Raw genomic sequence first — 10607 nt, 5'->3', positions numbered from 1 at the left:
CGCGCGTACTTGCAACACGCACCTTTTTTTATTTACATATTTATGATCACCACCTTTGTATAAAGGAGTTACTACTGCAATTTTGAAATTCTCAGGAAAAGTCCATTTTTCAATACTTAAATTATACAAATAAGTTAGCGGTTAATTATTGATTCAATGTACTTAATTAGTTTTACCGTTACTTTATCGATTCTAGCAGCTGTTTCATCTTTTAAATTCTTAATTATATTTGAGACTTCTGATTCTGTAACTGTTGAACTAAATATATCATCAAATTAGAAATCATTTTTATTATCTTTAGGTTCCTTTTTTTAAAGTTTGTGTTATTCTCTAATAAATTTTTCCCGATTTCAGTAGAAAAGCTATTAAAAAATTTAAAACAGCGTGTGGCTCATCTCATGACATTTGACTTTGTTATCTATTAATATACATTTTATATTGTTTGATGAGTTTACTTCAGTGTTTGCAATTACCTTAATTAATTTCCATGACAATTTTGGACTTGATGCAACATTTTAAAATTTTGTTTCAAAAAAATTTATTTTGGTCAGTTAAAATGTTTGTAAAATTATTTTTATAATTATTTTATTAATTATTTTTGTATTATTTGGATGTTTTTTAACATTCATTGCGATTTTCTGTTTATTCCGTGCTGAACACAGTAGCCCTGCAGTCATCCATTGTTTTATTCTTTTGTACGTAGCACTTATATTTTTAACTTCCGTTGCCATTTGCCAAGGATATACTATTATTTAATTTGTTATAAAAAATATCACAACATGTATTTACATTCTTGCTGTTGTATAGATCTATCCATAGTTCGGTTTTCAAATTGTTAACTATTTTATCAAAATTAATTAATTCAAGATTATATTGAGATTTAAAGTTATTTTGTTTTACTAATGGAATTGCTAGTATCCATAGCCGGATACAGAAAAAAATTATAATACTATTTACAATAATTAAAATTATTTTTACAATATTTTGCTTTTATTACATCAAACTCAATACAATCTAAACATAAATTATTTTTGTATAAAATTATAACACCATCATTTTGATTTCATTTTTTTTTTTAAACGTCATAATCTGGTAAAAATATATTACAAGAATTTGCATCATGCCAGGTTTCAGTTAATACTATAATATCTGGTTTGAAAATATTTGTTTCACTTTCAATTAAAAGTAATAATTCATCTACATTTGCCTTTTAAATCTTTTACCGCTGTTACCAAATCTAGTATTTAGTTACTGAAATCATCAAATTTGTCACTCTTGATTTTAACTAAGTCAGTTAAATCCTGTAGTAATTTGTTCCAGCCAGTAAGGCAATCTATGTTTATAGGCGGAGTAGTAGCAATAGATATTTCATTTCCTGCATTCATATTTTTACATTTTAGACATGACCAATTGTTTATGACTTTTTGGCTCATTTTTCTAAAATTTACTTTTCTTTGACCAGCACATCCAAAATGGAAAAATAAATTACATTTTGTACACTTAATATCGTCATTTTCAAATATTTCTTCATTGCAAATTGCACATAACAACATTATGTTGTTATATCTAGATATGATGGGTACAGAATAACACAGAAACAGTGATAAGCGAAATTTACTTATTAACTTACTATAGACGTAATTGAAAAATGCACGGGAAATTCGATAATAAAACGGTAACTGCGATAAGAGACCAACATAAAACGCAAAACGACCGTACAGGTCAATATGCAGCAGATAACTAAAATGTATTAAGAGATTCAAAGAAAAAATGTTAATGGCATTATATTAAGATTTAGGAATCAATAAAGCATAATTGTACAGGTTGTAACAGGAAGACCTGACAGATGAAATAACTTTTGATCTAATTAATATTGATTTAAATATTTTTTTTATTTATATATATAATTATAAGCTACTTGAGATACGGGAATAATATAAAAAAATTGTATTTTTATTTTTTAATACAGAATAAAAATTTAAAATTTATTTTAAAATTTTTGGAAAATTCCAGAATGGCCAATTTTAAATCTGATTATAAGGTAAGGCATTTCTGTTATACATATATCCTGTATATATTACTTTTTGGTCGCTTTTACGATTAAAATCAATCACATAATTAGTTTTTTTATTACCTTTAACCACTTCCAGCCCTGGTAATATCATCTAAGGTTTCATAAGCTATTTGTAACTTTGTTTCCAATAATTTCTTTTCTCTTCGTAACAACAACAAGTAATTATTTTTTTCCTGCAATTAATTACATTGATATCAAACTTTAAAATATTTCTGTTTGTTAAAATTTATACCTGTAATCTCCTTATTAAAATAGTATTTTCTTGTTGGACTAAAAAAAGTGTTTGCTTTTCTTTTAGTAATGTTGAACAATTTTCGAAATCAGAAACTTTCGGTTTAAAATGTCCATTAATGGTGGACATATCATTATTTCGCAAAATCTAAAATAGACATATTATGAAAAATTAACATAACTTCTTCAAACTGTAAGAAATAATTTAAATTAATTACTCTTAACTTACTATTTCATGATATGACAAAATGTTTTCATTCTGAGATGTATGAATTGCATTTTCACTGCCAACATGACCACTACAGTCTGTTATAGTCTGTAAAAAACATAATGAACAATAGATTTTTAAAAACATTATCATGTAATTTTAATTAGGTATAAAATTAAAAAAATTTGTTGTAACATAAAATATGGATACCTAATTGTATATTTTTACTTATAAATCCGAATAATACGGATTCGCACCTTATTAAGAGATTTTCTTTTGGTTTCTAATAACCGAAGTGGGTTTGATACATTAAATAATGTCGGGATTGCATATTTTGGCTTTAGTTTTTTTATGCCATCTTGACGATGCTGGTCAAATTGGCTTTCTTTAAAATGAACCTATTAAAATAAGCATAAGATATGAAATTATTTGCTGATATTATTATGTTGAGGAGTAAATAATAGAAAATATATTATGTTAAATGTTAATTGTAAACAAACAAATTATTGTGCTTAATTTATACTAAAAAAACTTACATCGCACAACTCTGACTAATTTGTAGGTACCCATTTGTCCCGGTGACAATTTTGAATCCAAATTTTTTGTCTTGAAACATCTTTTGGAAACCGAAATAAACGAAAACCTTTTTTACAGGAATTTGTACAGTTGACTGCCGTACATCCACCCATTTTTATTTAACTGTTGGGGCGGACGGCGGTATTTTTCTTTCACAACTTAATTGTTATTTATTCTACTATGGTGGAATTTGAATATTTAAACTTTTATTAATTGAAATACTAGTATTTACTAATTACAATCAATGATTTAAATTAGTTGAGTAATAATATAAATTTTACAAATTCTATCCAAACGGCTAAAACTCAAAATTGATTAGGCTATAAGAGTATGGTTTAGATCAAGGTTAATATTCTATTAACCTTGGGTTTAGATAACTTGTGTCGCAAAACTGCGAGTGATCTACACACTTCTTTAGTTCTATAATCAACGGACGCTTTGGGTTGCTTTATTTTGTGGTTTGTTAATCATTACAATTTATTATTATTGTAAAATGTACAGTGTTGACAACGTTAAAAAATAAAATTAATTGATTTTGTTAATAAAATTATGTTATCATTTTATCAATATATATAATATTATTATTATCATCTTCGATCATATAAACTTAGATTACATATTATAATGGCTGTTAAAACTTCAACTGTCTACAAATATCTATGAACAGGTTAAAATAATTTTTATATTTTATACGCATACCTATCTATTCTTTTTTTGTAAAATTTTATATTATTAATTTTATTATTAACCTAGTGAAGGAAAAAAATGGCCAAGCAAAAGTGCCGACCTGATGAACTTGGGAACTTCAAAACGGCTGACCAGTGGAAAAAAAGTAGGCTAACATATCTATTTTATTCACAAATGTATTAAATTATATTGCCGGACGTACAAATTGTTGAAATAACAAGTGTTTACAGTTTGTTGATACAAAGGTATTATAGGTATATATAGATATATGTTTTTATATATAGATGTGGCGATATGACAAAGCTTCTACTCGAAAAAAAATACAGATTTAAAAAAGTACCTTGGTTAAACTGAAAATAAAACCACTAGAATGCCTCCAGAATTAAGTGAAAGGGAGAAATTATTATTTGTAAAGAAACATCAGAAGGTATCGGTGTAGGTGAAGTTAGATTTGGACAGGCTACATTCAACCCAAATATCGATGACTACCATTTTGAATGTATCGGACTTGAGGTAAAAAAAAATATATTATTGATTTACAATTTTTGGTTAAATATGAATTATTTAATGCCAACAGTATTTTTCAGGATCACAACAAATTAATATATACTGCAGGGGTGGCCAAACGGTTGATTGCGATTGACTGGTCGATCTTGGACGATTTCTAAGTCAATCCCCTTGTTAGAATTTATTAGTTATTCTTATGCATTTGTCATTTAGTAGATTCAGTTATTAAATACATATATTTTGAATTAACCTGTTAGTGTTAAATGGCATTTTTCACATGACATTTATAAAAGCTGAGTAGGTTAGGCTTAGACTTAAGCACGGAGTCTTCGTTTGGCCATGATATATGCAATGACACGCTTCTACATCAACAGTAAAATGTTAATACTTTTTAAAATTATTTAGAAATTTAATGTGAAACACTCATTTTAGATAACTTAACACTTTAATTTTTTTTTATATAAGTATGTTTATTATTTATATTAAATCATTTTTTTACATTAGTCGATCCTAAAAGAAAAAATATTCCCTCAGTAGATCTTAATCAAAAAAAGTTTGGCCACCCCTGATATACTTTAATTGAAGTAGAGGATTTAAGTGAAACTATTATTAATGCAGAAGACGTATTTTAATTTTACAAAATGTACCCAAGTTAGTAAGAACATATTATTAGTAATTTATTAATATTTATTTATAATATTATTAAATCATCTTATGTTTAGGTCAAAATGGAACAACCAAGTCAGAAAAAAAGAAAAAAGTACAATGTTTATGATGAACGACTGTTTAAAATTGTAAGTCAAAACAACGAAATTACATCAATGAATTATTTAAGGGGAATTGCCCACAATCTTAAATTTTCACTTATATCTTGATAGGGTTTTATATTTTTATTTATTTAACTTTTTTTAATTTTTATTGCATTAATTACTTAGTACTCAATTTTTTTAATTTTGTTGAATTTTATTACATCACTCGATCGTCCACAACCTTAATTTATAATTTGATATACATTTTTTGTGATAATTTTGTGATAAGTTTTTGTTTTCTGTGGATTATTTTCTGTTTTTGTGGCAAACATAATTGTATGCACATAAAACTCACTATATTATAAATACAGTCGATTATATTCTAATAAAAAATTTATTTTGTACTTGTAATACATTTATACTTTTTCACTAATCTACAGCTCGATACCTAGCTATTTAGGGGGGGGGGGGGTTGATACGGTGTATTATATCAACAAAAATTACTTGGTAGGAAAAACTATCATGTTCTGTAGAATAGTCGAATTTTGTTCATTTTTTTTTATTCAAAAGAAGAACATTTTTCAGGTCAGATAAAAGGCCAAATTTTCAATTTACTTTAAATAGTGTGTTACTGCAGCCCCTTCATGGATCCAAAAGATGATGGTTTGAAATAAAAGTAGTAGTCAATTTGAACAGTAAATAAAATGTTTGTTTATTATAATTGTATAATATCGTTGTCTTCGTGCAGTATTTGGCTGAGTGTGGAGTGAAGTATCTCTGGTCTTGACGGCTTTGGTGCATCTAAATATGCCCTGTCTCTAGCGTCCCTATATTATATGATGTTGGTTCCTTTGATATGATCTGCGCGAGGACTTGCAAGTGTCCTTCAGGTGTAGTTGTTTGAAAAGTGGTTGTTTTTGTAGAGATGAAAATGCTAATTCTGTTATGTTCGCTAATTTTAACTAGTTTGCCAAAAATATCATGTAATTTAATAGAAGATATAATCAATAAATATCAGTTGAATCATTCCTCAATCAATATTGTTAATATAAGTAATAGCTGAAATTAAATACACTATATTCAAATTAGAAAAATTCTAACTTTGCCTGACAGCGATAAAATTCAAAAGTTTTTGAATTATCAGTTTGATGTCATGAAATATGAATAGACGGTACACATTAAAAGGAATTAAGATATCTAATCATGATTTGAAAGTAATTTATTAAAAAATTGTCATTATAATTTATCTACTTAATAATATTTTAATTGTATAGGTAATGGAAAACGTGCAGATTTGGTTGAACACTTGGGAAATATGTATCCATGAACAACTTATCCACCAAACTTATCCACCAAAATGAATTCCTGACCAAGATAGAAACCAGAGGACCGAGTGATATTGATATCAAAAATTAAATTCAAAAATCATTTATTATGGGATTGTGGCTTTGAATATGTGTTAACTGGAAAAATGAACCAAGGTCCCTTGGAAGTTTATTTGCAGTACTTAATATTTTTATTTCAACTATTATCGATAACTAGGGTTTGGGACTTCTTGTACTTAAAATTATCAAAATATGTAGTCAAAATCATCAAAATATGCTTTAAAATATGCTGCTAACTTTTTATTTTGTTTTTAAAAACCGTATAAAGTATATTATTAATTATTGTTATAAAAATAAAAATCTAAAAATTAGGTAGGTATTTAATATAATATAAATTATTTTTACACGGGTTACTCATCTGTATCGTCTTCATGTTCATCTGTAACAAAAAACAAAAAAAAAACTTTAATATAGATATTATTATTTTTAATAAGTTTTTTCGTAATTTTACCGTTAAATTTATTGCACTGTATAGTAACACATTTTCTTATGTTCTCAAATTTGAATGCACGGCGATTATCGGTCAGCATATTATTTTTGTATATAGAGAAAGAACGTTCAATGTTCACGGAAGTGATCGGTGCGTAGTTAAAATATATTAAATTGTTAATATTCATATATTCAGGTAATCCGTCAAAATTGTCTTCATCTCCCGACTAAATGTTAGAAATTTTTATCAACAATTGATAGCCTTTATTTTTATTTAACACATTTTCTATTTTTGTTTTTATCGACATTCCGTGTTTACCGTGTATTTGGATTAGTCTTAACCTTGCATCCTCTACTAATTACATAATTAATTACTTTTGCAAATTGAAAATGGAAAAATAGTCAAAAAAATATCTGAATTTTATATGCTTGGTGGAATAAAATATTGTATACTTGGAATATGCAACTGTCATATTATAATATCTAAGTGTGTGTCTAGATGTATTACTGCCCCACTCTAAACAAGAATCTGTCACACAAGTATTAATAATTCGAAGGTGGAAAGGAAAAACGGCGTAAGCGACATTTTATACATTTTACAGGAGAACCAAACAACCATTTTTTCTGCTTTTTTTTAACTTTTAAAGCCGTTTAAAATAGTTTCATTGAATTTTCACCTAAACAATTTTTTTAGATAATTATATTCTAAATAAGTTGATAACATAATAAATTAAGAATTGTTATTTTTTTTACCTGTAATGTTAATTTATATACTTTTTTGGTGCTTATGTCTAACATTATTGGTAGTATGTCTCTTACGCTTTTTGGTGCTTACGCCTTATTCTTGTTATTAACCTGAATTTTGGTGGTTATAACCAGCATAATAATAATAATAATATTATTATAATTTTATTCTACTCTGTTTATTTAAAAATGAACAAAACAAAATTTATAAATATTATCAATAATTATAATAACCAACAATTAATTAAAACTGATAAAAAATATTTTTAAATAATATTTAAAATTATTATACACAGCTATGGTGGTTACGCTCAAAAATATTGTTTTGTTGCTTAAGCCTGTTATTTGGTGGTTACTCTTTAATTTGATCGATGGCGTTTACGCCTTCCAACTATCAATTATTTTATTATCGAATATAAATTTGTCAATAATCAACATATCGATAATCGGGTGAGCACAAACAATGCAGAATTATGTCGTTTACGTCTTAATTAAAAAAAAACAAATTTTGTCAAGAACTTCTTTTACGCCCTTTTTTCCTTTCTACCATCGATATGTTTAGTATAATATCGTATAACTCAGTAGTTAGGAACTATTTGTAGCGTATGTAACTAGTTCTAACCGCTGATACAGTATGCGATGAGTTCTTTATAATTGTGTTCTGGTGTAATCTACATTTTTCTGTATTTTTTTCAGGTTGTTCACTTGCAAAAAAAGAGTAACCTAATCTGATTTTAACTTGGATATGTCAAAAAATAAATGTATATCAGTATTATTGTCTAATCATGGTCGTGTGAAAGTCCAAATAGTTGAAAATGTCTTCATTTGCATAGGTAGCTCATTTATTTATTTGTCTAGAAATGTAACAATGTTATTAGAAATCTTTTATGAAAACTTAATAATACATTTTATTATCCTGTTATTTTAAACTGTAATAATTACAATAATTTTTAATTTAAAGTTTATTTATTGTTATAGCATGACTTTTATCTCAAACGTTAAAATTTTACTGGGAATTCGGATTATACAGATCATTAAACATCAACATACTCCACCACTATGATGACAGAAAATTACTTATTGTGTTTCATTGTTACCTACTCAAATTGATGATTTATTATCTATTTGCATGAACTCTTGACTAAATAAATAGGCATATCAGCATAGTGCAAATGTTAAAAAAATAAATGAGAACCTACTTGGTATAATAAAACATAACATGTATGTTTGGTAAGTAACAAAATATGATAATTGTATAAATATATTTGCCAGTTCTAAATGTTGTATTATTTATATACTGTAGGTTGTCAAATCTTATAGCTCAACTGACAAAAGACAAATATGTCGTATGATATTTGTTAAGAGGACACCACACACATTGTTGGTTCTGTTGTACACACGCCAAAATTTATTTAGCATCAAATCCGTAAAGCAGAAATAATTTATATAACCTGTTTTAAAACAAAAGCATGGAACAAAATTTCAAGATCAGAAATAGTTTATATATTCTCCATAAAGTAAATTTGCTCTAATATTAACTATAATCAAACTATTCTAAGAATTTGGTACATAAACTTGATATGTTTTATTATGTTTAAGTCAGAGACAACAATTAATTTGTGTGTTGCATTATATTATGTAATTAAATTTGTTTGAAGATTTAATGATAAATCAAATTCATAAATAAAAATTAGACAGAAGTAAGTTGAAAATAAACTAATTGACGGTGTTAATTAATAATATCCTGAATTGTTTTTATGATTAAATAATTATTTAGTAAATTGGTATGCTTTTAACACATAAATATTATAATTGTACTAAATATTAATATTTTGTGTTTCTTGTAAGGGTCAGATGGTTATGTAAATACTACAGTGCGTTTCTTTAGAACTGCAACTCAACGCTATCACGCTTCGTGATGGTTTCATCTCAAACCAGGGGTTTTCAAGCTAGGATCGAAAAAATGTGTTAAATATTCTTTATCAATTGTAAACTTGCTGCGCAACTTTGCGCGCTTGTCTTAGAAATCATAATGAAAAAACACCACGAGGCGCATTAGCGTCGAGTCTCAGTTCTAATGAAACTTACTATAAACACTTGTTTATTTATCAATCACAATTTAACAACTTTGATAAAAGATTCAAAACATACCAACATAACAAAATGAGCTTACTTTTATTTTTACATATTTGTTAATAAAATATAAAATAAACTATACTATTTTCAATGATTTTAAATAAAATATCATGTGTAAAGTGGCATGTGTTGATCTTAAGATATTTAAAACCAGTATTTTCTAAAGAAGGGGAGGGGTGCTAAATATTTCAAAATATAATAATTAGATACCCTAACAAATGATTTTTCATTATAAATTATTATAGTCATATATTATATACTTAGTAGTAAGTTGCATACTTATTAGTTATTAGTTATTAAATTTAATATTCATGGTTTCCTACGAGAATTTATACATTTATGTAACCCAACCCTATATAATGGATAAATTTAATTTTTCAGTGTAGGTAATTTTTAAAATACTAACAAAACAACATTTTTATGAAAAAAAATGTTTACTATTTTTGTCTACGTGATTTTTGATATTTTTATTTAATTTTTTTTTAACTTGTATTTTTAAAAATGTTTTGATATATTTTTTTTTGATTGCTTAATTTATAAATTATATTCTTCTTGAATATTTTTAAAAATTATTTGATATTAATATTGTTGTTTATTTATTTATGCATATGACAATAATTGTTATTGATATTGTTGAATAAGTTTTATTGATAATTTTACTATAAACTAAAGTATTTATTTTTATGTTTCAATTATTAGAATATTTATCCTGTTCATAAATAAATATATAGTGTTATTTTACAGCATTAATTTATCAGCATATACTATACATTTTAAGTACCTACCTAATTTTGACTTTATATTACTTTTTTTTTATATTAAATATAATATAAACTACACATTTTATGTATGATATAATTAACCTATTAACTCAGTGATTG

At 25.9% G+C, this 10607-nt stretch overlaps 1 long non-coding RNA gene across 1 annotated transcript; it reads left to right on the top strand.

The window, feature by feature from the left end:
- The first annotated feature begins 3695 nt into the window (after window positions 1-3695).
- Window positions 3696-9211, top strand: LOC107883785. The gene is made up of 9 exons (XR_001679518.2): window positions 3696-3756; window positions 3843-3921; window positions 4061-4289; window positions 4364-4934; window positions 5006-5077; window positions 6307-6535; window positions 8287-8423; window positions 8569-8820; window positions 8894-9211. It is a non-coding gene; the product is annotated as an uncharacterized LOC107883785 (long non-coding RNA).
- The last annotated feature ends 1396 nt before the right edge of the window (window positions 9212-10607 follow it).

This window comes from Acyrthosiphon pisum, chromosome A1 (assembly GCF_005508785.2).
Source record: "Acyrthosiphon pisum isolate AL4f chromosome A1, pea_aphid_22Mar2018_4r6ur, whole genome shotgun sequence".
Classification (NCBI taxonomy): Eukaryota; Metazoa; Arthropoda; class Insecta; order Hemiptera; family Aphididae; genus Acyrthosiphon; species Acyrthosiphon pisum.
This window is presented reverse-complemented; position numbering and strand designations above follow the sequence as displayed.